The sequence below is a fragment of the Phodopus roborovskii genome, unplaced genomic scaffold, assembly GCF_943737965.1.
Source record: "Phodopus roborovskii unplaced genomic scaffold, PHOROB, whole genome shotgun sequence".
NCBI classification, from domain to species: Eukaryota; Metazoa; Chordata; class Mammalia; order Rodentia; family Cricetidae; genus Phodopus; species Phodopus roborovskii.
In genome coordinates, this window is record NW_026126406.1 from 91,596 (window position 1) to 114,434 (window position 22,839).

At 46.1% G+C, this 22,839-nt stretch overlaps 2 pseudogenes; one reads left to right on the plus strand and one right to left on the minus strand.

The window, feature by feature from the left end:
- Positions 1 to 601: 601 nt before the first annotated feature.
- Positions 602 to 8,362, minus strand: LOC127218721 (ribonuclease SLFN12-like; annotated as a pseudogene).
- A 9,988-nt stretch (positions 8,363 to 18,350) lies between these two features.
- On the plus strand, positions 18,351 to 22,335 carry LOC127218724 (ribonuclease SLFN12-like; annotated as a pseudogene).
- The last annotated feature ends 504 nt before the right edge of the window (positions 22,336 to 22,839 follow it).

The window sequence follows — 22,839 nt, forward strand, 5'->3', positions numbered from 1 at the left end:
AGTTGCAGGATCTCCATGACACAGGACTACAGTAGGGTATCTGAAAGGGGTCCAGGGCAGGATCCAATATTGACAGCAGAAGCCAGAGAGCTTGGAACTAGACCAATATCTCATTGAAATAAACATTTGCAAGTAAAGATGTTTAGAAAAGTGTTTATTGTGTGCAACACACCATACCTTCCATGGTGAGATCTTTTTCATTGTAAATCTTTATTTAGTTTTTTGTTTATTGCTTTCCTTCTTGTTAGAGGTTGCGAGGGCAGAGGGCAGCTCTGGAGGGGTGGGGGAGATGAGTGGAACTGGGATGCAATAGTTCCACAGAGAATCAATAAAAGTTAGAAAGGGAGGAAGGAAAGAAAGAAAGGAAGGGAGAAAAGTCAAGCCAGATGTTGGTGGTGCACACCATTAGTGCCAGCACTCAGGAAGCAGAAACAGGTTGATCTCTGTGAGTTCGGGGCAGGCCTCGGCTAGGTCTAAGACCAAAAAAAAAAAAAAAAAAAAAAGTCCCACAAGCTTGACGAAGCCTGATCTCATGACTGCATTTCTTTCTCAGTTTCCAGTTACAGAGCTTCAGGGACTTGCAGGCTTAGCCCACTGGCCATGAGCCCACTTGTGGCCATGAAGTACTTCAGCTGTGACAGGTTAAAAGAATGGCATTATTGAACCATATGTGTTCCTTGAGAGCAGCAGCTAATACATGCCCAGTAGACCTGTGTGAACTCACGCACCAGTGGTGCCTGAACTTGGCTTGCCAGCTATCAGGCACTTGACCCATTCCTCCGTGGTAAACCTCTTCACATGGTCGCCTTCCACATGCCAGGATTCCGGCTCTGCAGCGAACACGGCGCAGCAGAATCTCTCTACTCTGAGCGCACAGACATATGAACACACAGTTCCCTGTCTGTGGACTTGGATGAATTTGCATGTGTACTTTATCTTCTCCTGCTCCTCACAGAAGTGAGTGACAGGCAGCTGTCGGATGCACTCCTCTATTTCACTCTCTAGGGGCCCAAGATCGCTTTCATCTGCTTCAAAACCAATTAGTTGTTGCTTGTCACCATCCAAACCAAAGAACAAATATCCCCCTTCAGTGTTTGCAAAGGCAGAAACTGTTCGAGGGATAAGCTCTTTAATGTGTTTTGAAGCTGTTTCCTGAAAGCAATGCCACTTCAGCATAAGCTGACCTGGTGAAGGGAACGTCTTCTTGGTACTGAAATTGGGTTTTGTTGAAAACTGCAGCAGCCAGGTCCTCCAGGAGACTCTCTTCTTCTACTCCAGGGCAGGCTCTGCTTACAGGAGGCTCTGGTCTGACACAGGATCTCCCTCCAGTTTCCTCCAGGTCTTGGAGAAACTCGAGAGCATCAGAGGCAACCACTTCAACTGAGGATGACCAGGTTCTTACGTACAAATTGGTTCTCAGGGTGCCAATCGGTGACCCAAAGATGTCCACACTCCAGGGTTTCACACAGATGTAAAAGTAGCTTCCATGCTCCATGAAGTCTAGGTGCCTCCCCCACAAATGGAAGACATTTACAAAGAGAGGCTTCCAAATCCAGTCCCAGGCCATCCCTGTTGAGGCTATAATTTTCATTTTCAATTTTAATCTTGATCCACCCCACCTCCAGAGTTCAGGAGAGCACACATAGCTTGAGAGATGTGTTCACTCTCCCGTTTTCTGAGAGGGTTCTTCATTTTCTTTCTATGCTTCTCCCCAAGTGTGATGGCTCCTACATATAGTACCAGCTCAGGACAATCTGTTTCTTGATCAACAGTGATGACCATTTCCCTATCAGCCTTTGCATTTTCAAGCTGAATTTCTTTCCTGTAAAACACACAGAGCCTTTAGAATGAGAAAAACCCTGGAGACAGCAAATTCTGTACTGTGGAGCCAAGAGCATAATCCTTGGCTACGTATGTTCCACTGGACCAGTCACTGTGCAGGTGGAGAAGTGGTTCTTTCCCTCTGCCTTTGCACTCATTAGCCGAACTTATATGCCTACTGGGTTTTCAGATGTAATGTTACAAGTGTAGTTAAGCCTTTCCAATTTTCAATCTCATTTTACCACTTTCTAATACTTAATATTGTATTCAGCCTCCTCTAAATAAACCCTCAGTGGAATCTGTGTGGTTTTCATCTTTTATGTATCATGGGCTTTAGTTACACCATTTTTTAGACTTAGGTATTTTATGTGTACCAGTGTTTTGCCTGCATGTAATTCTGGATGCCATGTGCATGCAGTAGCCTAGAGGCCAGAAGATACCACCAGACCCCTTGGAACTGGAGTTTCAGGTTGACTGTAAACCCATGTGGATACTGGGTATTGAAATCTGGTGTTCTTGAAGAGCAGCCAGTGCTCCTACCAACCACTGAGCCATCTGTCTAGTTCAGCTTTGAAATGATTTATGATTAGTATCCATTCAGTCCATTTTGCAATTACTATTTATTTACATTTGGCTAAGTGCATTATCTACCTGGATATTAACCCTTTATTAGACTGTGTCACAAATCTTTTCTCCCTCTGTAGATTGTCTCTCTTTGTTTACTGCTTCCTTTGCTTGTGTGGGTACATTCCAGTTTGATGGAATCGCAGGTCTACACTGGGACTTTTTTTTGCTTGTGGCTTGGGAAACCTCTGCACTAGTTTCCTGTCTGTTGCTGTGACAAATATCCTGACCATAAACAACTTTGGGATAAAACAGGTTTATTTGCAAATGCTTCCAGATCACTGTCCACCACTGAAGGATGTCAAAACAGGAACTTGAAGACAGGCCTGTTGCTATTCCAAACAACATTATCTCTGACCAAAGAAGTCAATTCACAGCCAAAGAAATATAACAGGACCCCTGGAGGATGTTGCTGGCTGGCTTGCTTTCTTCTGTTTGATTCCCCCTGCCTAGGGAATAGGGCTGTCCAAAGTGGTCTAGGCACTCCTATATCAATTATCAAGACAGTCTCATACATGTGGCTACACGCCAATCAGATAGAGGCAATCCTTCAATGGATATACTCTTCTCAGATAATTCTAGGTTCTGTCACACTGACAGTAAAGCTAATCAAGGCAACATCCAAATGACTTTTGCCAAAGCCAATGTCATGGAACTCCTCTTCTGTGTTTTCTGTTAGTAATTTTTCTATTTCTTACGTTTCCTTTTCTGTTAGTAATTTTTCTATTTCTTATGTTTCCTTTTCTGGTCTTACCTTTACATGTTTAGTTCATTTTTTAGTCAGCTTGTGTAATGTGGTGTGAGAAAAAGTTCGAGTTCATTTTTGACAAGTAGAGATCACCTCAAGTGTGTGAATGACTTTGTCTATTGTCTAGGCTCTTGCCTTTCTCAGAAGATACTGCCCATGTGCCTCCTGCTTTTGTATGAGCCACGACTTGCTGTTGTTCATGAGCCTTGAGCCTTGTGAGTTTTGGGTGATAACTGGCTGGTTCAGAAAGTCACTAGCGGCTGGGCGTTGGTGGCGCATGCCCTTAGTCCCAGAACTCAGGAGGCAGAGACTGGTGGATCTCTGTGAGTTCAGGACTGGCCTGGTCTACAAGAGCTAGTTCCAGTATAGCTTCCAAAGCCACAGAGAAACCCTGTCTTGAAAAACAAACAAACAAACAAAACCAAATAATAATAACAACAACAAAAACACAAAAACAAAAAAAGAAAGTCACTGGCTCTGCTAATCTCCTGGGCACCTCCTTCCCCTTTGCTGATTAGCTGGGCAGGCCCTCAGCCTCAGCATGAAGTCAAACTTAAGGTCCCTATGGCTGGGAGGTGGCTCTGTAGGAAATGTGCTTGTTATGCAAGCATGAGGACCTGCACCCACATCAAAAGCCAAGAATGGAAGAAAAAAAAAAAAAGCTGACTTTATGTGTCTAACACCCCAATGTTGGTAGGCAAAGAGAGGGACTTCTGGGTCTAACCAGGTAGTTTCTTCTCAAATTATAGCCCTGACTCTGGGAAAATTCTCTCAGAAGGGATCTTGGGCACAGGGTGTCTAATCAGTAATCTTTGGCAGGAAACAATGACCTTCAGATATCCTTTCTCTGCCACAATTGCAGGCTGGTAAGAAATCACAGAAAGAGGGGATAGGTGTGATTGAGCCACCCAGAAGTGAGCCCATTTTCCCTAATGCCCTGCCAGAGACCACCATGAGACCTCCACCCAAAGCACTGCAAAGAGCCTAGCATGGTGTTGGCCCTGGGAGGCTGTTGTGAACATTGTGACTTGAGGCATGCAGAACATACACAGTGAATTGCAGGCCAGCCTAGGGTACACACCAAGACCCTGTGTGTCTCCCTCCCCTCTAAAATACTAAAAGAAAACCACAGCTAAAGTGAACTGTATCTAAAGCAGCCCGCACTGCCCAGGAGGTTGCAGTTTCCTCTCTGCCCAGTAAAGAGTTAAAGCTGCGGCCCCACCCTGTGTTAAGCACTGCTGAGCAGCCCTCAGTTCCTCATTCCTTCCCTGCCTTTCCTGTTCGGCACCTTCCTTATTAGGCCCTGTCCTGAGCCTTGGATCCTGACCACATGGGAAAGGGGACAGGAAATCTCACTCTCACACCAAAGTGCCAAAGAACAATACTCATGTCCCCAGGAAATTTGGAACTCCTGGAGGACACAATACAGTCATATTTAAGAGTTATGGACTAGCCTGGGACACTGACCACCTCATTTATCTGGGACACAATCCTTCAGAAACAGGACAGTTGAGCCACAAATCCTGGCATATAAATTCATTAACCTCACTGAATCTTTTAGTCTGGTTTACCACATGGATTCCCCACCTTTAAACCTACCCCGGAAATTATAGTGTGCACTGGGGAAAATTCTCTAGGATTTTGATTTGGGATTTAAGGTGTCTTGTTAGTTGTCTTCAGAGGGGGAGAACATGGCATTCAGACACCAGCACTGCAGACAGGCAGGGAAAGCACACTGGGACAGGAGCAGGCGCTGCCTCATCAGCTCAGGCGCACACAAAGCAGAACCGGAGCTCTCTGCCTGAACTCTTAAGCCCTCCCCCCACCGCAAGCAGACAAAGGCATTTGGCCGCACCCTCGGCTCACGAGGTGCCCAAGTCCTCCACAGCCTGTACTTCGTCAAATTGAGCTATGAAGACTCCAAAAGGCACTGTTCCAAGTAGAAACATAAACTAACCAAGGTCCCCTGAGAGATAATGTTTGTACTGACGACCCTCCATATGGTTCCAGGTCCACTAGATTGTACCCGGAGAAGGAAAAGAGGGACAGAAAGGGCAGAAGGGGGTTGAGGCTCGAGTAGGCTATAACGAAGAGGCCACTTACCCTTGAGTTCTGCGGTTGCCTAGCTGTGTTGTTTGGAGTCCGGGGGCTCATACCTGCTTCCCAGTCGGACCGTTGGTGAAGTGAGGCAGTCTGGAGTCACCCGAGGAACAATCCAGGGCTACAAATCCCGGCCAGGGAATGTCTTCCAGGATGGGCTCTGTTACTTGGCAGTACCATCCACAGCCCAGGTTGTACCCTCACCTCTAAATCCTTTCTCTTTGCTGCACCCAATATTTTGAAGAGTGCTCCTGCCTGAATTCCAGGCCCCACTGGAAACTTGAGAACTACGTGCGAGCCTTTAACCACCCACCCTCAATCCAGGAAGTGAAATAGCAAACTGGAAACAGGGAAAAAGCCCAAGGTGTTTTCTATTGGTCAGAACGAAACACGCTCAGGGTGAGTAATCTGACCTTTTCATCCCCAAAGCAGCTGGAATTCCTGAGCTGCAGGGCTGTCCCTTGGCTCTAAAGGTGCCCGGGTAGTCACTTGAACACAGGGCTTAAGACATGCAGTGCACTACTCCGGGGGAAACTGCAGATGGGTGAGAGCCCTCTCCGTGCCCTCAGGATCCTAGAGCCTTCTGTGCGATTCCCAGAGCTATCCTGTGGTGATCATCCCACTTGCCACTTGGTTATAGTAATACTTCCCAAAGTTGTTGCATCTAAACCTGCCCTAAGAAACTGATTCTGGTTTTGAGCGCATACGAACTGCACAATATATTCGGGTTCCTTGTTCAGCTTTCATAATGCGCTTTACTCATGCTCCGCCCACCGTCACCCTTTCTTACTTCCGTTTCCCTAAGCAACAGCAGTCGTGAAAGGCAGGGACTTCGGAAATATTCAGCTCACTGGGGCGTCTCTGCAGTGAACTTGTCTGGGAGCCCACCCCTGACTCTCTACTGCCTGCTGGGAGATGTGCAGCCCAGAACCCACTAGTGATCCCTCCACTAGTGGTCCAGAATCAGAATTCATCCACCACTTAGGCTGCCTTGTTCAAGCTGTTTTGAATGTTGGATCACCGGGAACGCTGTTTCAGGGGGTCTGGCTTGCTCAAACCACATTAGTCTGGAAGGGAATCCACAGCTTTGTCTCCTGTCACCACCAGGCCAGATCTGAGGAAATCGCTCCACAAATTTCAACAATGATTTCTTTAATCTTTAAGAATCCTGGGGTGACAGGAAGCAATGAAGAAGAATGCAAAGTCTGGGGGGAGGATATTCAGATCAATACCCAGAGTGGACAGAGACGGAAACCCCCTCTGTTCTCAGGGTGTCACGAACTGGGGCAGGAAGTGGCTAAGAGGAAGTGAGTCAGTGAACCCAGTCCGGTGGGTCATCCTCCTCCACACCAAACCTTGTGGGTACAAATGCACCCTCCTCCTTCCTAGGGAAAAACCTAGGGCTAGCATGAGAGCCAGGGCAAGCCAAGCCAATGACCTGGGGCTTTAGGGGGTCACTGGGAGGAAGAGAAGAATGTAGAAAAGCTATCAGAACAGGGAGGAGCAGCATCTGGAGGAGGCAGCTCAAAAAGAGGTGCCAGTGCCTATGGTCTGTGTCCATGCAGACTGACCAGCTAAGACTCTCCTGCTCCCCTCCGCCCTTCCTCTAGCTTCTCCTCCAGTCATTCCTCAGAGCCCTGGTTCACTTCCAAAGTCAGCAAAATGGAATTTAACTCCGGAGCTCAGGGTGTGCAAGGGACTTCAGAGTCAGAATTGCAGCAAACAGTTGAATGCCCTGATGAAGTTCAAAGGACAATGCCTAGGCTCATGGAAGAAGCCAGCAAGGAGAGCTTGAGGCAGAAGAAACTCTGCCAACTGTTGCTGCTAAGAGATTAGAGGTGATCTCCAAGACCCCAGCTTTATCAGCCATGCACAAGTGAGTTCAGGATGTTTAGGGATTGCCCAGTGTGGTGATGCACATCTTTAATTCCAGCACTCAGGAGGTAGAAGCAGGTGGGTCTCTGTGAGTTCAAGGCCAGTCTGGTCTACAAAGAGTGAGTTGCAGGACAGCCAGGGCAGTTCACAGGGAAAACCTGTTTCAAAAACAAAACAAGCAAGCAAACAAACAAACAAAAAAAAGATGTTTAGGGTTTATTTTGAAAAGATATTATCTCCTTTGTTGAGTTTAATTGCAGTCTTTAAAGGACACCCTTACAATTTAATATAGCACAGTGTGTGTGTGTGTGTGTGTGTGATTATGCATGTTGAGGGAGGTGCACAAATGTGTGCACATGCTTGTGTAGATCAGGGGCCAACACCAGGTGTCATCCTTTGAGATAGGGTCTTTCCTTGACCTGGAGTTCACCAGTCAGGCTATGATGGCTAGTGAGTAGTCTTCCTGCCTTCCACTTCCCCAACACTGGAATTGCAATCATGCCATATTATGTTGTTTGGGAATCAAATTAAGGTCTTCCTGTGTGCAAGGTAAGCCTTGGGTGGTCACAATCAACCAGGAGCCACTCTGTCCTTTTCAGGCCTGAGATGGTGGAGGACACAGAGGGCTCCTCTCCATACTTCTTGGTCTGGCTAGTCACAATCAATCAGGAGTCCCCCTTCCTCACAGGCCTGCAATTAGTTGTCAGAAATTAGCCATAGAGAGTATAGAGAAGCCAGGAACATGGATATAGATGCACCTCAAGGAGTACAGAGGGACTTAGAGTTTTGCAGTCTTTCTTGGTTGGGATGGCTGGTGAGACGCTCTTTCTTGCTGGGTCTGCAGTCAAAAAGGAGCAGCTTTTCGCCTCAACCTCTGACTCCAGAGTCTTTATTGGTAAATAGAATGATTGACACTTGGTTATAAACGATATTTGGTGACAGAGCAGAGCTGGTGCAGGCAGATTGGAAGTCCCACCAGGCCATGGCATGAGCGATAGGACAATGATTGTGGTGCAACAGGGTTGTAGACCATAGTTACAACATCAGTAGACTCAGATGTAGATGGTAAGCTGATAGATGAACAGCAGTCCTAGACCCTGAAGCACCTAAGGGGGCCTGTGTTGATGTCTGTAGCTCCTGTTGCCACTGAGAGCCATGCAGAGGCCTGTCCTCAAGGCTGCCACCTGGGGCCATGTTGTTATCAGAGGGCCATGCTGCCATGGGGGGTCATGCCAATCTGGGTGGCCTGCAGGAGCATCTAGAGCCATCATGACATCCTGGCCCCTGCTGCTGCCAAGGACCATGTCTGGGTCAATGGTTCTATCACAGGCAGGGTCCATAGTGATGTCATTGTCCCATAAAGCCACCAAAGTCTACACAGCTGTCTAGAGTTTAGGTCACAACCTATGACCGACCACGTTGATGTCTGAGTGCTTTGCTGACACCCAGGGCAAAGGCTTTTGAGTGGCCTACCCCTCCCCCTGGATTTCCCAATTAACTCCATGTGGGTTTGTTGAGTTTTGTGGATCGTGTTTCATCACCTGAAGCTACAGCAAAGAATTCCTTTACTGCTGTGGAGATAAAGGAGTTGTAGGGCAGAGGTGAAAGTCCCACAAGCTGAGGTAGGTCCACTTGGTTAGGCAAGGAACCCTGCCTGTTCCGGGATGGTGGGATGGTGGGGGGAGGGAGCGGCATCTGCCACCTGGGTGAAAACCAGGTCCCCTGAAAATCCGGATCCGGCTTCTGATACCAGATATTGATGTTTAATAAAGATCAGGAGAAACAAATAGGCCGAATAGATGTTTATTCAGGGAGACAGATGAACACCAACAGGTTCCTGGTCCCAAGGATGCCTCCGGATGTACTCCTGTCCCTATTCTACAAGCAAGAGCCCTCAGACTTAGTTCCCCCAGGTAACTTGCACCCCTGCCTCCACCCCCCAACAGGCGAGGTCTGTGCCACAGGTGCGGACAAAGTGAATATCTCATTACAGAAGAGTTTGATGGGAGACTATATAAGGTTCTAGATTCAGGCAAAGCTACACCCAAATCATCTTTTAAAAAAAGTAAAAAAAAATATAAAAATGTTTGCTAAGGGTGTAACTTAGATGGCCCAAGTTGGATACCTATGAATCAGTCCAGCCCCACCAAAGCCAATCAATGTCTATTACACATTTACAGCTTAGTTCTGCTTGTTGCCCTCTGAAGAACACTTTGGTTATATTTCTGGTTGCTGTAACATCATCCTGAGGGCAGAGTCCATCTTGGCAAGGACGGACTGCTGATAAGAGGGCCTCTAGTTATAAGGGATGCAGTATGAGGTGACAGGTCTACTGTGTGCAAATTGAGCAGTCAGAGAGAAGCAAATGCTAGTTTCCTGGTGCACTTCCATGTTTATTCATCCCAGGGCCACCAGACCATGGGATAAAGACCCCAATACCAGGGTGGGTCATGCCTCCTAGCTAAACCTTCTTGGAAACTTTCTCACTGAAAAAAAGCAGAGATGTGTGCCCTAGAAACTTCTAAGTGCAACCAGGCTAACATTGAAGATTAGGTCACTCATCTTATCAATGTCATGGGCTAGTGCTATAAGCTGAATGAGTCATCTTCACCCACCTCGTTCCTATTTTGAAGCCCTAATGTGGACATGATGCCACTAAGGAAGTGAGTGAAGTGAAACCAAGTCCTAAGGGTGGGACATCACATGGGACACTAGTGTCCTTATGAGGTGACATGCCAGAGCACTTGCTTCCCTGTCCTTATGTACAGGTGACCACGAGGGCACAGGATGACTGGAAGCTGCGAGAAAGAGGCCTCTGAATGAGCCCTGCTCTGCTTAATCTTGGTCCTGGACTCCCTAACCACAGGAACTGTGGGAAATGAATTTCTATTAAGACACTCAATCTCTGGTATCTCCCTACTGCAACAAAGAAGACTAAGGAGGCAGCACAATGTTTATTCTTCTAATACTGGCTGACTTTGCTATGTCAACCTAGGCTCATGGGTGTAGCTTTAATCAGTGGACAAAAGCATGTTAGCATTTGCTAGCCCCATGTTTGCTTAGCCTCTAGAACTAAAAACCAAAAACTCTTAAGGTTTTTTAATTAAATGTATTTATTTATGTGAGAGAGAATGTGGATGAGTATATGTGTGGCTCTCCTTCAAGCCTGTCTTGATTTCTCTTCAGTATATTGCAAATTGTTAGGAGATGTTTTCCAAGGTGACCAGGTGACCCTTCTGAGCCCTGAGACAGGCCTCCTGCTGTTGTACACACAGATCTGGAGGGAGCTGGGATAACCACGTTTGTTTGGGTTGAAATGATTTTTTAGCCAACATATAAAAAAATGTGCCTCATTACGTGTTCACACCTACATGTGCCTATTAGTATACACCAAGTACCTGCATTATGGGTCCACACCTACATGCCATTGTACATCGCTCACATTCATCTCTCCATTATCCTCCCTTCCTAGCTCCCTCTCTCCTGATGGTCACCTTACTAGTCCCCAGTCCCCCTGTGGTGTCCACATATATGTCTGTACACAGAAGTGGATTCTGCAAATGAAAGAAAAACACTTAACACTTATCATCCTTTGGCCCTCTCCATCTTCTCTCACTTTTCATCCTCTCACTTTTAGGACACTGCCCTCACTCAACAAAAAGCGAACTTCTTCATATAGATGAGGAAGTAAGAAATATTTGCATTTCTGGGTCTGACTTATTCTATTCACCATGATGATTTTTTCTAGTCTTTTCTGTTTTCCATCCTGCAAATGACATACTTTCATTTTTTTTCACCTGAAGGACATTCCATGATGTATGTATGAGTATGCATATGTTACATATATAATATATATGATACCCATAAATGTTTAAATGTTTGGCCACATGTGAGATGAAAGCTGGAATTTCAATGACTCAGGAAAATGATAAATTCTGGCAATGCCAGGGGTGGGAAAGCCTGTCCATCAAAGGCACTTATATAAGCAGGTGGACACAAGTTTGCATTGGTAGATCAAGTTTAGGTTCAAGGCCTTGAGCATAATTTCCTCTGAGGACCCAGCAGTAGGAACATTGCAGTGGTGGAAAGGCCAGGAGGCATCAGAATGCATGCAGCATCGTTGCAGTAACTGCAGGTATGTGACAAGTGAGCCATATGAACATTTGTTCTACCTAAGGTGGGGGAGGAGCACCGGGGAAGATGTCAGAAGCCAAGCTTCTGATCCACTAGCCTTCCCTTGACTGGGTGGGGCTCTGAGCAAGGGAGCTTGAGTCATCCACAGGCTCTTTACCCCCTGAAGGCATGGGTGTCATGAGTTCACTAGACCCAAGATAAATGACAAATGGGTGTTTTATTGGGGAACAACTTAGAACAATAACAAACCACCACAGTCCTTCTCAGTCCTTCTGACCTGATCCTTCCTCCGAGAGAGAGGGGGGAGAGAGAGAGAGAGAGAGAGAGAGAGAGAGAGAGAGAGAGAGAAAGCCCATGCACAAGAGATCACAGGCCAGATGCTGATGTTGAACCACATTTACCAGCCTGAGGTTGATTGATGGAGAAGCACCCACAGCTGGGGATTCTGAGGTCCTGCCTCTTGCTCCCTGGCCATCCTGGCCTCTCCCTTTGCCTAACTTCCTGCCTACCTCCTCACTGCCTCTGTTTTCTTACTTCTCACCCCTTCTCTCAACTCTACAGCCTGATCTTTCTCCTCACACTTTGTGGCTGTTAAAAAGCAGTGAGTCAGAGAAGCTTGAGTTACCATAATTATCCTAAGAGAGGGCACAAAAAAAGTGGTAGATGAAACTTGTCTGCCTAGGGCAGCCTTTGGAGTGTCCCCAAGAAACCCATCTCCCAAAGAGCTAGGAGATACAACTTGGACCCTATGAGTTACCATCCCAGGCTGTCTCCCTAGCACACACTGTGTCTTTGTCTTCTCTCTGTCTCTGTCTCTGTCTCTCTCTCTTTCTCGTGTCCTTCGTGTCTTTCTGTGTCTGTCTGTCTCTCCCCCTCTTCGTGTGTGTGTGTGTGTGTGTGTGTGTGTGTGCACATTTAGAGTTTCTCAAGAGACTTCACATATAATAGGTATACATTCTGCCTCTAAGCTGGATCTCTAACCTGAGCAGGAAGATTTTTACATGTTCCTTTCAGATTCCATTGTAAAATGATAAAGTTGAAAAAAGGAAAACTGAAATATTACAGAGTAGTAAATCAAGTATTGGCAAATCTGTAAAATTTACTAGAGAGATGGAGCTGTATAGTACAGTGATAGGATTGTGCTTAACATGAAATATACTAACACACAGAGAGACAAAGATCACCACACACACACACACACACACACACACACACACACAAAAACCACGCACCACACACACACGCACTCACTCACCCACGCACTCCACTCACCCACGCACGGAGAAAAGGGGATGAGCTGATGAGGAAGAAGAGACTCATAAGAAGAGGAAAAAGAAACCATTGCAGCTGTCTTTTACAGGAAAAGTAGAATCACAGGTATCTATTGGAAGAAGAAGGAAGTTACTGAAGAGACTCGTGGGAGAGGGGACAGACATAAGGGAGAAAAATGGGGCAAGGGACAAAGCTGTAAATGTGTGAAAACTGCAGAAGCATTCCTTTATTTTGAGCATTAACTAACAGAAAGCCATTAACAATAAAGAGAAAGAGAGAAAAGATTGAGATGAAAACCAGCAGGCCTGGAGGCTCACACTTATGATCCCAGGACCTTGTGGGGGAGGGTGGCAGAAGGATTAGGAGTTCCATGTCCAGGCAGGCAGCACAGCGAGTCCAAGGACAGCCAGGGCTGCATGAGGCCACCTCACCACAAAAGAAACCTATGAACACAGTCAGTGATCTAGCCAAACGGTCTCCCCCTTGCTCTGCCAGGGACTCAGTGAGTGGCTCTTCTGATACAGTTTCTTCAGTCTCAAGCCAGAGCTCAGGGACATCACACTGACTGGAAAGGAATACTATTGCCCAACAGGAAGTAGCCCTAGCTTCTTGATATTAGAAGGGTGGAGACAGGAGGCAAGAGAACTGTGCTTTCTTTTTCCTAAGAAACGGAAACCTTGGAAAGATGGGGAAGTGGAAGGAAGCAACCCTCAGCCTTTTGCCTGGACTTGCATTACCTGGCAGAGCCAGAATGGAGCTGTGTCCTTCTCAAGCCTTGGGCCCTGCGTCAGTGTCTGACTCTTGACAAATCAGGGTTTCTGGAGACTTCTTCTCCTTCAACACCCAACACTGTGGATTTTATTTCTTTTAATTCCACATACGAAGTTCCTTGCTCAAATTCTCTTGGAGATGGGGAAACAGATTGACATATAATTATGAATAAGTCATCATAGTAAGGAGTCGGTGACACTATCTCCTCTGCCATAGCAGTGACTGGAGCATACTCACTTTTTTCATACCCAGGCAGCAGCCTACCTGTCCCTGACTGTGACAGTATGGGCTGCATTCCCCTCCCAGCAGCAGGCAGCTGAGGCAGGAGCAGGCCTAGGGTGGAGCTATACAGGCCAAACAATGCACCCCTACAGAGTCCCCAGGAGATGGACATTTTGTCCCCGTGTATCCAAATCTGAGGTCTCTGTTGGCACTGGAAGAGAGAGAGCTAAAGAGATGAGTATGACCCAAAGCATGTCCTTTGTGTTTAGGAAAATGTCACAGGAAAGCCCAGTTTATGCAAAATATGTGTGTGTGCACTAAAACAAACCCCACAAAACTAAAAACAAAACAAGAGCTTGAGTTTCCTGAGATTACTCACAGAAGCAAAGAACTAGAAAAGCATGCATTGGTGCATTGCTTCGAGACTCCTTCAGGCCACTGGAGCCTTTCCCCTTGCAGGGACAAGGGGATGCTCTTTGCCCTGCACTGCTGCAACAACCCTCTGCATGCCTGTCCTTCTCCTCAGGATGTCACTTCTTTCCTCCCTCCTGTCCCTCCAGCACCTGCTCAGGAAGCACCAGGACTGAGGCTGCTCGTGGAAGGCTGGCAGAGATGGAAGGCGGGAGCTCCTGCTAAGAGACTACAAGAACTTCATTTCTTTTTTTTTTTTTTCAATTAAATCGAATTTCTTTCATGCAGGTATTTACTATATAGGCGACAAATTGCCCTTAACCTCTGCCTCTGTTCGCCCTTCTTACATGTGCTTACATGCCTGCCCCATGTTTTACCATGTAGTTTCACTTCTGTTTCTTTATTGTCCTTTTTGTTCTTGTTTTTGTCCATTTCAACCAGAATTGCATAGAGCATGGAGTTCCTCATAACACTTCCTGGAGTGACTAAACGCTCAAAGTCCAGAGTGCCGACACCCTAGTATTCATGGAACTAGTCCACTTCACGTCATCAAGCATTCACACATCGGCTATATAGCTGGCCATTTCTGGCCACCCAGATCTGACTGCCACTCAGCTCTGGAAGCTGGCATTACTCTGAGATTCAAGGTACTTAACTTCCAAAACACAGACTAAGTAAACCAGGTCCATTGCAGCATCCTCAACCCCTCCCTGCCCCTCATCGTCTTTCTCCTTATTTCCCCCACCCAATGTCAGGTCCTGTCTACTGTTTGTGGGTGGATGTGGGGTGGGGGAGTTGCTAGCACAACCCATCTCACTCCAAGTAAAACCAACCTGCTTTCCTTGTAGGAATCTTGAATCCTGGACATCTTCAGACTTCTTCTATCAAAGCACTAACTGCTGAAGAGCTTGGAGACACCGAGAGCTGTGGTGAGGGGCAAATGCCTTGCTCTCTGTGAGAGGTAGGAGGACTTGAGGTTGCTGGGAGAGCACCCATTATGTTCTGAGGCTGGTTATTGAGGCAGGAAGAGGAGGGTCATGATGGGGTATGAATGCCAGGCTTGTGTGAATCTACAGAGTCTCTTGAGGGGTTCCCACCCTCTTAGAGACCTGACCTTGTGCATGGTAAGAAAACATGGGTCCCGGAAGGGGAGGAACTGTACTCTAGACCAGAAAGAAATGAGTCCCTGTGGGATTTGTAATATATAAAATGAGAACTTTGCTTTGACAAGGGAAATGACAGGGCCAACCCAGGAGAGAAAGAGTGGTCCAACCTTCGTTGTTTACTCTGTTCCTCTCCCCTGGTCCCCTTTCTGTGGGATCTTCCAACCTGCAATTGTGGCAGAGTAAGAACATCGGAATATCATACTCTTTCCCAGCAAAAAATAGTTGACTAGACACCTTGAACCCCAGTTCCTTTCTGAGGCAATTTCCCCAAAGTCAAATCTAAATTAGAGAAGAAGGAACTACCTGGTAAATTAGTCCTAAGGCTTCAGGAGTTCAGTAGGCTTTACTTAAGCTATGGAAAGTGGTGATCTCTGTTGTCTGCCTTTGTTTTAAAAGACTGTGTCTCAGCTGTGTTCCTGAAGGTAGAAGAAGTGAACCTTAGACAGTGTGGATAGCTGGGGTCTTGATCTGAGATGATCAGTGTCCCAGGCTAGCCCACAGGCTTCTCTAAATGTGACTGCACTGTAGGGACTCCTGGGTTTTAATAACTCTTGGGGGCATTGTCATTTTGCCGCCTGGTGTGAGATGAGACTTCTGTCCCCTTCTGTCTGTCCCTAGACGGGATGCTGGCTCAGGACAAGGCCTGTTATGGAAGGTGCTGGACAGGAGGAGCTGGGAAGAAATGAAGGAACTGAGACGGCTCAGCAGTCTTAGGCTGGGGAGAGGTTATGGGTGCTGCATTATGCTTGCTCAACCACAGAATTCCTAAGACCCCGGTTTAACTGTGGGTGCCACAAACATGAAGTCTGACCTTGCTAACTCCACATACTGCCAAATTATGCTTGCTCTAAGTTCTGGCTACTGAGGCAGGAGAGGAGGGGTTTGGGTAGACCTCCAGAGCCCCTTAGAGTGCCCCATCTACTTCCGAGAGCTGACCCTACAACCAGAAACTGTCAAAAGAATCTCTACACAGGGAAGCATGAAGTTACATCTCACACTAAAGATACGGGAAACTGAAAACAGACTAAAGAGAACATTTCAGATCCCCCAGCTGGGGTGCTGAAAGAGAAGCCCCCGTAGCCCTGTCTCTTCAGGAGTCAAAGGCTGGATAGAGGTTGGGGGAACATTCACAGCAGACTCAAGAGATGCAGATGCAAGAGAGGCATTAGGCAAAAATGTTAAAATCGTCAATTATGGAGATGCAAGAAGCACAGTGAAATATGATTTGCTCTGGTCACAATGACTGTGTAATTCATTGCTTCCATCATGATTATTTTATTAGTATGGTTGTTTTGCCTGCATGCATGTATGTACACCATGTGAGTTCCTGGTGCCCTGTAGAGATAAAGAGGGTAACAGGTTGTCTGAAACTGGAGTTACAGAAGGCTGAGAGTCCTCATGTGGGTGCTGGGAATTGAACCAGGGTCCTCTGGAGGAGCAGCCTTGCTGTCCACTGCTGAGCTAGCCCTACAGCACCATGACTTTTTTAAGACTAATTTTATTTTATGTTATGTATGGAGCCTGAGTCTTCTGCAAGAGCAGCAGGTGCTCATAACCATGGAGCCTCTCTATCCAGCTCCTGACCCTGCAATGGCTGTTATCAGAAAGATGAAAGATAAATGTTGCCACTGACATGGAGTAAAGGAAACCTTGTACAGCGTGACTGAGAGTGTGAATTAGAGTGGATATTAAAAAACATAGTGGCTCCTCAACAAGTGTGAGAAAGCTACTGGGTTTGTTCAAGAGGAGATGAAGTCCATTATAAAAGAGAGACAGCTGCATCCCTGGCCATTGCTGAATGTTTTTAAAAAATTGACCGAACTCATGGGTGGATGACAAGCACAGACTATATAGTATACACAGTGGTCTGGAAATGGAGTCGTAAAATGAAGGAAATAGAGTCATTCGTAAACACATGGAGGACTCTGAATGACAATATGTTATGTAACTATGAGGACCACATAAAAGCAAATATGCATACATTCACTTATATAAGGGATCTAAAGAAACTGAAATGATTTTAGTAGAAGTTAAGGTAGCAGGGAGCAGTCAGTGGGGTTACAAGTTGAAAGAATTAAAAAATGTGCTACAGAGCATTGCATAATGGGATGTTTCAGCAAACCAGAGTGTTCCTCTGTTTTGTTTCTTTGTTTCTTGTTTGTTTTGAGACAGGGTCAGTGTGTTCCTCCTTGAAAGCTACCAAGAGGATAATTTGTATTTGGTGGTGCTGAGGGTTGAAGCTGGGGCCAAGGGCAAACTGGGCTCTGCTTTAAAACTCAATTCCCCGGAATCAAATGAGTTCAGTGGGGGTTACCCCACAACAGCGCACAGGCATGAGAAGTTGCATTTTACTTGATATTGGCCAAGACACTGACATGCCCCATCTTACCCTCTTACATCCCTACAGCTCCTCTTGTTGAAGGCCTTGTCTTTGCAGTCCTTCTGCATGTGAGTGCCCTCTAGTGTCAGAACAGCAAAGTCAGCTGCAGTTCAAAACAACCTCCCACAGAAAATGAAACTGAGAAAATTGATTTGTTGTGTAGTGATGTTTTTCCTTTCAGAGCCTCTTTCTTATCAATTGGTATTAATATTTGGAAAGGACCAACTAGCAGAGTGAGTAGACAGAAAAAAAATCTGTAAACTGAAGAAAGATGAATAAAACCACTAAGCCAGGGGAAATGATAGGAAAAGCTGTTTAAACTAAATGTCAATTCTTTGATTTTACCGACAAAGACTCGGGAGTCAGATGCTCGGGTGAGAGCCTGCTTTCCCTACACTGCCTCAGACAAAACTCCTCCTAATGAGTGTCCCAGCCTTCTACTTCCCGGGTGTCTCTTTCTCTGTCCTCCTGACTCCCTCTTAGTCTCTATGGTTTTTGTTGTTGTTGTTGTTGTTTTTTCCCTGTTAAATAGTTGCTTGCTCTGCCTCCTCACCTATGGTCAGCTTTGTTTAAACCAGTCTACAATATTCAAGTAGAAAGCTCTTTTGAGCAATAAAGGTGTGTGCTAGGGCTGAGCCACACCAAACTAGGAACAGGGTTTTCCAACAAATAAATAAAGCGGTCTTGGGTTTGACAGTGTGATCAAATATCCTGAAACAAAGAACTGAAAAATGTAAAACAGAAGCCACACAAAGCCCAACATTATGTGGCTCACTCAGGAAGGCTAACGTGGTGATTGTGTTTGTCCCCAGAACCTGAGGGTCACAAAGGAATTGAGAAGTTCTTTGAAGAAATCATGTCTGAAAACTCCCCAATGTTGGGAGAAGATGGGAACCCACAGATGTTCGCTAGGAGTGGTCTGGTCAACTCGAGTGTTCAGGGGACATTCTCCAGGGCACACAGCATGCCAAACCAGGACGTCTGATGAAACCAAAGTATGTGAACTAACTGACTGTCATATGGGAAGGGAGTTAGGAAGCTGCCCATGCAGGAGGGAAAGTCAGAAGCACAGAGGGTCCTAAGCAGGAATAAAGCGCTCCAAAACAAGGGCACAAATAAGATTTCACATGATTGGAAAAAACTGTCCCGAGAAAATGAAGAGCCAAAACAAACAAACAAACAAAAAAAAAAAAACCCACTAAACATAGAAGCCACACCAGGAGGGAGACTTAGGGTGGGGAACACCTACGCAAAGGACAAAGAGGGCTGAGGTGTGCCTCCTGGAGAAAGCTACCTAACAAACGCAGCCTTGGAGTGCCATCCCCACCACTGTGGAGGATGGAGAGCAGGAACATGCTCACACTCATTGAATCCAGCCAGTTCCAGAAAGACAAACCTCAGATATTTCCACTCAGTGGTTCCCTAGAGTTTATAGATTTATTACACAGCCTTAAAACCGTGCGCATGTATAAGACATGAAAGAAGTGGCGAAGCGGTATAAGGGGACATAGGGGACAGATGGGAAGGGGACATCACAGAGAGGTCAGACAGCAGAATGTGCTTAGTCGCGCACACACTTCTGGTGTCTTTCTGCAGAGGTTGGAGAGTTGGGTAAGTGCTGAGGAGAAGTTGTCACCCTTGCAGAGGGTTGGGTCAGATTCCCAGCACTTACTCAGTGGTTCACAACCACCAGTAACTCCAGCTGAGGGAATTCAACACCCTCTTCTGACCTCCATGACCACCAGGCATACCTGTGGTACACATACATACATGCAGGCAAAACGCTCATACACATATAAGTAATAAAACAAACAAAACTACACAATTTTATATGTCCCTTCTATAACACAGTGCCATGAATGATGAATATACATAAAGAAGTTTATTAGTTCAAAATATTAGAAGATGATCAAATACAATCTTAACAATGAATCTGAAAATTGTGCAAGCTTACTAGTTATTGTATTCAGAATTGACCCAACAGTTCCTAAACAAGACATCACTTCAGACCTTCACGCTTAATTGCCCAGAGCAGCTCAGACTGTTGCGCTGTGTCTTGTAAAGCAGAGCTGGCTCTCACTGCTTAGGTCTACTGTAATGGATTTCTGTTCTTTTACAGGAAACAATGTCGTCTGGGAAACAAAGCAAGTGCTAGCAAAATGAGCATCAGCCTTGATCAGAACCAGACTATGCAGAACTGGTTCTCTCTGTGGGAGAAATCACACTTGGAGAGATGTATAGGAAGAAAATGAAAGATACTCAACTAAGGAAAGAGAGAGGCCCAAAGTGTCTCAGAGGCTGTGTGCACTCTGGTGAATTCTGGAGGGGCGTGGTCAAGGCTCACATCAGCAGATTCCAATTACTCCTTCACCAGAGATGGAATGGGACTGGATTTGGAAAATTCTTTTGGTAACATTCTTCCACTTTCTCAGAAATACCTAGACTACATGAAGGACAAAGACTACTTTTTAATTTCTTTGTGAAACAATGGATTCCCGGATATGTCTGGTCAGCGTGTCCTCACCTGGAAAACCAATTTCAAGTGTGAGAAGTTTGTCATTGTCCCATGAACTGAAAGCTCCTGATGCAGTTCCTCAAAGAAAAGAAATATGCTAAAGGGATGTCAGGTTCAAGACTAAGTTGGCCTGGATCATTTGGCTGTGATGAATTACAACTGAAATGCTCGCCATGTTTTTTAACAAGGAACAGTTGACCTACAAGGAGACTTTGTGTTTCACTAAGTCGAAATATGCTGAAGTTAAAATGTGCCCTAAAGAAGATTAAAGAAAAGATTTTAGCGATTCTCCCTCAACCTTTTTCTGCATTTGCAAACACTGAAGGGGGATATTTGTTCTTTTGGTTTGAGTTAGAGACAACCAAGAAGTAATTGGTTTTGAAGCCAATGAGAATGATCTGGTGCACCTAGAGAGTGAAATAGAGGAGCATCCTACAGCTGCCTGTCGCCTCACTGGTTTGAGGAGCAGGAGAAGATACAAAGTACACATGCTAGTTCATCCAAGTCCACAGGCAGGGAGCTCTGTGTTCACATGCCTGTGCACTCAGAGTGGAGAGATTCTGCTGTGTCAGTGTTCACTGCAGATCCGGAATCCTGGCATGTGGAAGGCGGCCGTGTGAAGGGGTTTACTGCGGAGGAATGGGTCAAGCGCCAGATGGACTCCACCCCAGGTTGAGTGAAGGGCAAAACAGTCACTTTGTATTTGGGACAGAGGGTTGGAAGATTTGTGGGACTATGGAACATCACACCTCCTCATGTCTCAACAGCTGATTTACTGACTTCTCTGCCAGATACAATCCCTAGTGGACAACCTCCTGTTTCCTTCTGCCCACTCAGGAGATTCGCTTATCGACCGGTTCCTCAGTCGTTCAGTATGCTATGAGCTTTTTCCTCTGCACAATGGCCAACTGTGATATAGTCTTTCTTTAGGTGGACAGGATTGGAGGGAAGAGGAAGGGCCCCCCACCTCATAATTGCCTCCAGGCTGTCTCCCACCTCTCACAGTGGCTTAAACTGAGATCTCTGCCAAGACAAGGCCATGGGCAGAACGCAGCTCAACAATTTGTCACAGAACATTGAAAGTGGCCTGCAGGTCCTGGCCTCCTGGCAGTCCCATGTCCATCAGAAGGCTGACGAGCAGAGCCTTCGTGGACACTGTCCTCTCTGCTTCCTGAACTTCTGCTCATCTCCAGGGTTCCCTATCGTGTTGTCCTTGCCTCTTCTCATAGACTACATCTAGCTTGTTTGTCAAAATCCCTCCTAGTGCAATGGCTTCTGTAGCCTGTCCCCCAAGGACCCACTGCACTGATCCCATTTCTCATTGCCAGCTTTCAAAGTCAATCATCTTCACTAACAGTGACAAATGCATTAGAAAATCAGTTATGGGAAGGGAATGTCCCTGGCTGGGCATTTCGATGTACCAGCCCACCAAGTGTACTCTCTCCATTGCTTTGTGCCTGTGATGACCAGTGTGCACTCAGAAACCACACCCTCTAATCTGCCCCTTTGTCCTTTACCACCTTTATTCCCATCGGCCCTCTGTGCTTCAAGTTTCTTCCTTCCTCTCAGTTCAAAATGGAACCATACTTTTTCCTCTGGCTGAAAGAAAAATGCTGACTCCTTTATCTCCTTTCGAACAGGAAGCCTTAGTTGAAACAAGCACCAGAAACTTTACACCATCTGAAAATCAGAGCATCCTTATCTCTGCACAAACCCACCAGCCTTCTTTGTTTGGGATATAACTGCTTTGAAAGAAAGCAAAGCTGGGGACATTTCAGAGGGTGATAGAGTGCTTGTCTAGCATCTAGAAGTTCTGGCTTCCATCACCTCCATTCTGTAAAATCATAAAACTGGCCCAAGGTCCAAGTAGTGGTTTAAAAAATTCAGCATGGTCTATGTGAATGCCTGTCTCTAGTTTAAAAAATGACGAAGGAAACAGGCCTCATGGAATTGCCCATACATTCCACTAGCCTGGTGCACTTTGTGCTGTTACGTTTCTGTAAGTGTGTATGTAAGCGTCATTTTGAAAATTGTATTTGTCCTCAAAAAAATCTACCAAACTCTAACCCCATTACCGTTTAGGTAAACACAGTTCAACTGAGACTTTTAACACACATTGCACTGCTATTGAACACTACGGCCTGGGGGAAATTTAGAAATAATCTTGTCTTCTCAGGTTTCTTCCAAGGAAAAAGATAAACAGACCCTTCAATCAAGCATCCCACCACCCCTTGCCTCGCAGATCGCTTGTTCATGGACATTCCAGAAGCTCAGCAACAGAGGGCCCACCTTCCAGGTAGTGTCACTGTAACTTTCTAGAGTGGCTGCCTGACTATGTTCAAGCCTCCTTGCCCCACCAGGGTTCAAGGCCTCAAGCCTGCTCACTGGGAGTGATACTTTTTTTAGGTCCCCGGAGTAACTTTCTCTCAGCTTGCAACTCAATCTAATAACTACCCTGCCGTGCCAAGCACACACACAGACTAGTACATACCACATCCCAACATAGGAGGGCAAAGTAGACTTCTCTCCAATGCTAACCAGACAGGTAGAAGGTGACAGTGTGTATTCAAACTCAAGGCTTTCTAGAACTATGGGTTTTCACTGTGATTGCCTGCCTCTGCTCACCAGGGAAGCCTGGCCTGCCTTGTTGATTATAGAAAAGGTGGGATGTGAGTGTTCAGCCACTTGGAATGCTCCTCTTAGCAGAGCCTGAGTTCTAAGTCCCAGGACCCTTGCACCTGCTGCCCTCCTGTTCCTGAATTATTATTGTTTGGTATCGTGATGATGAAAGTTGGGGATT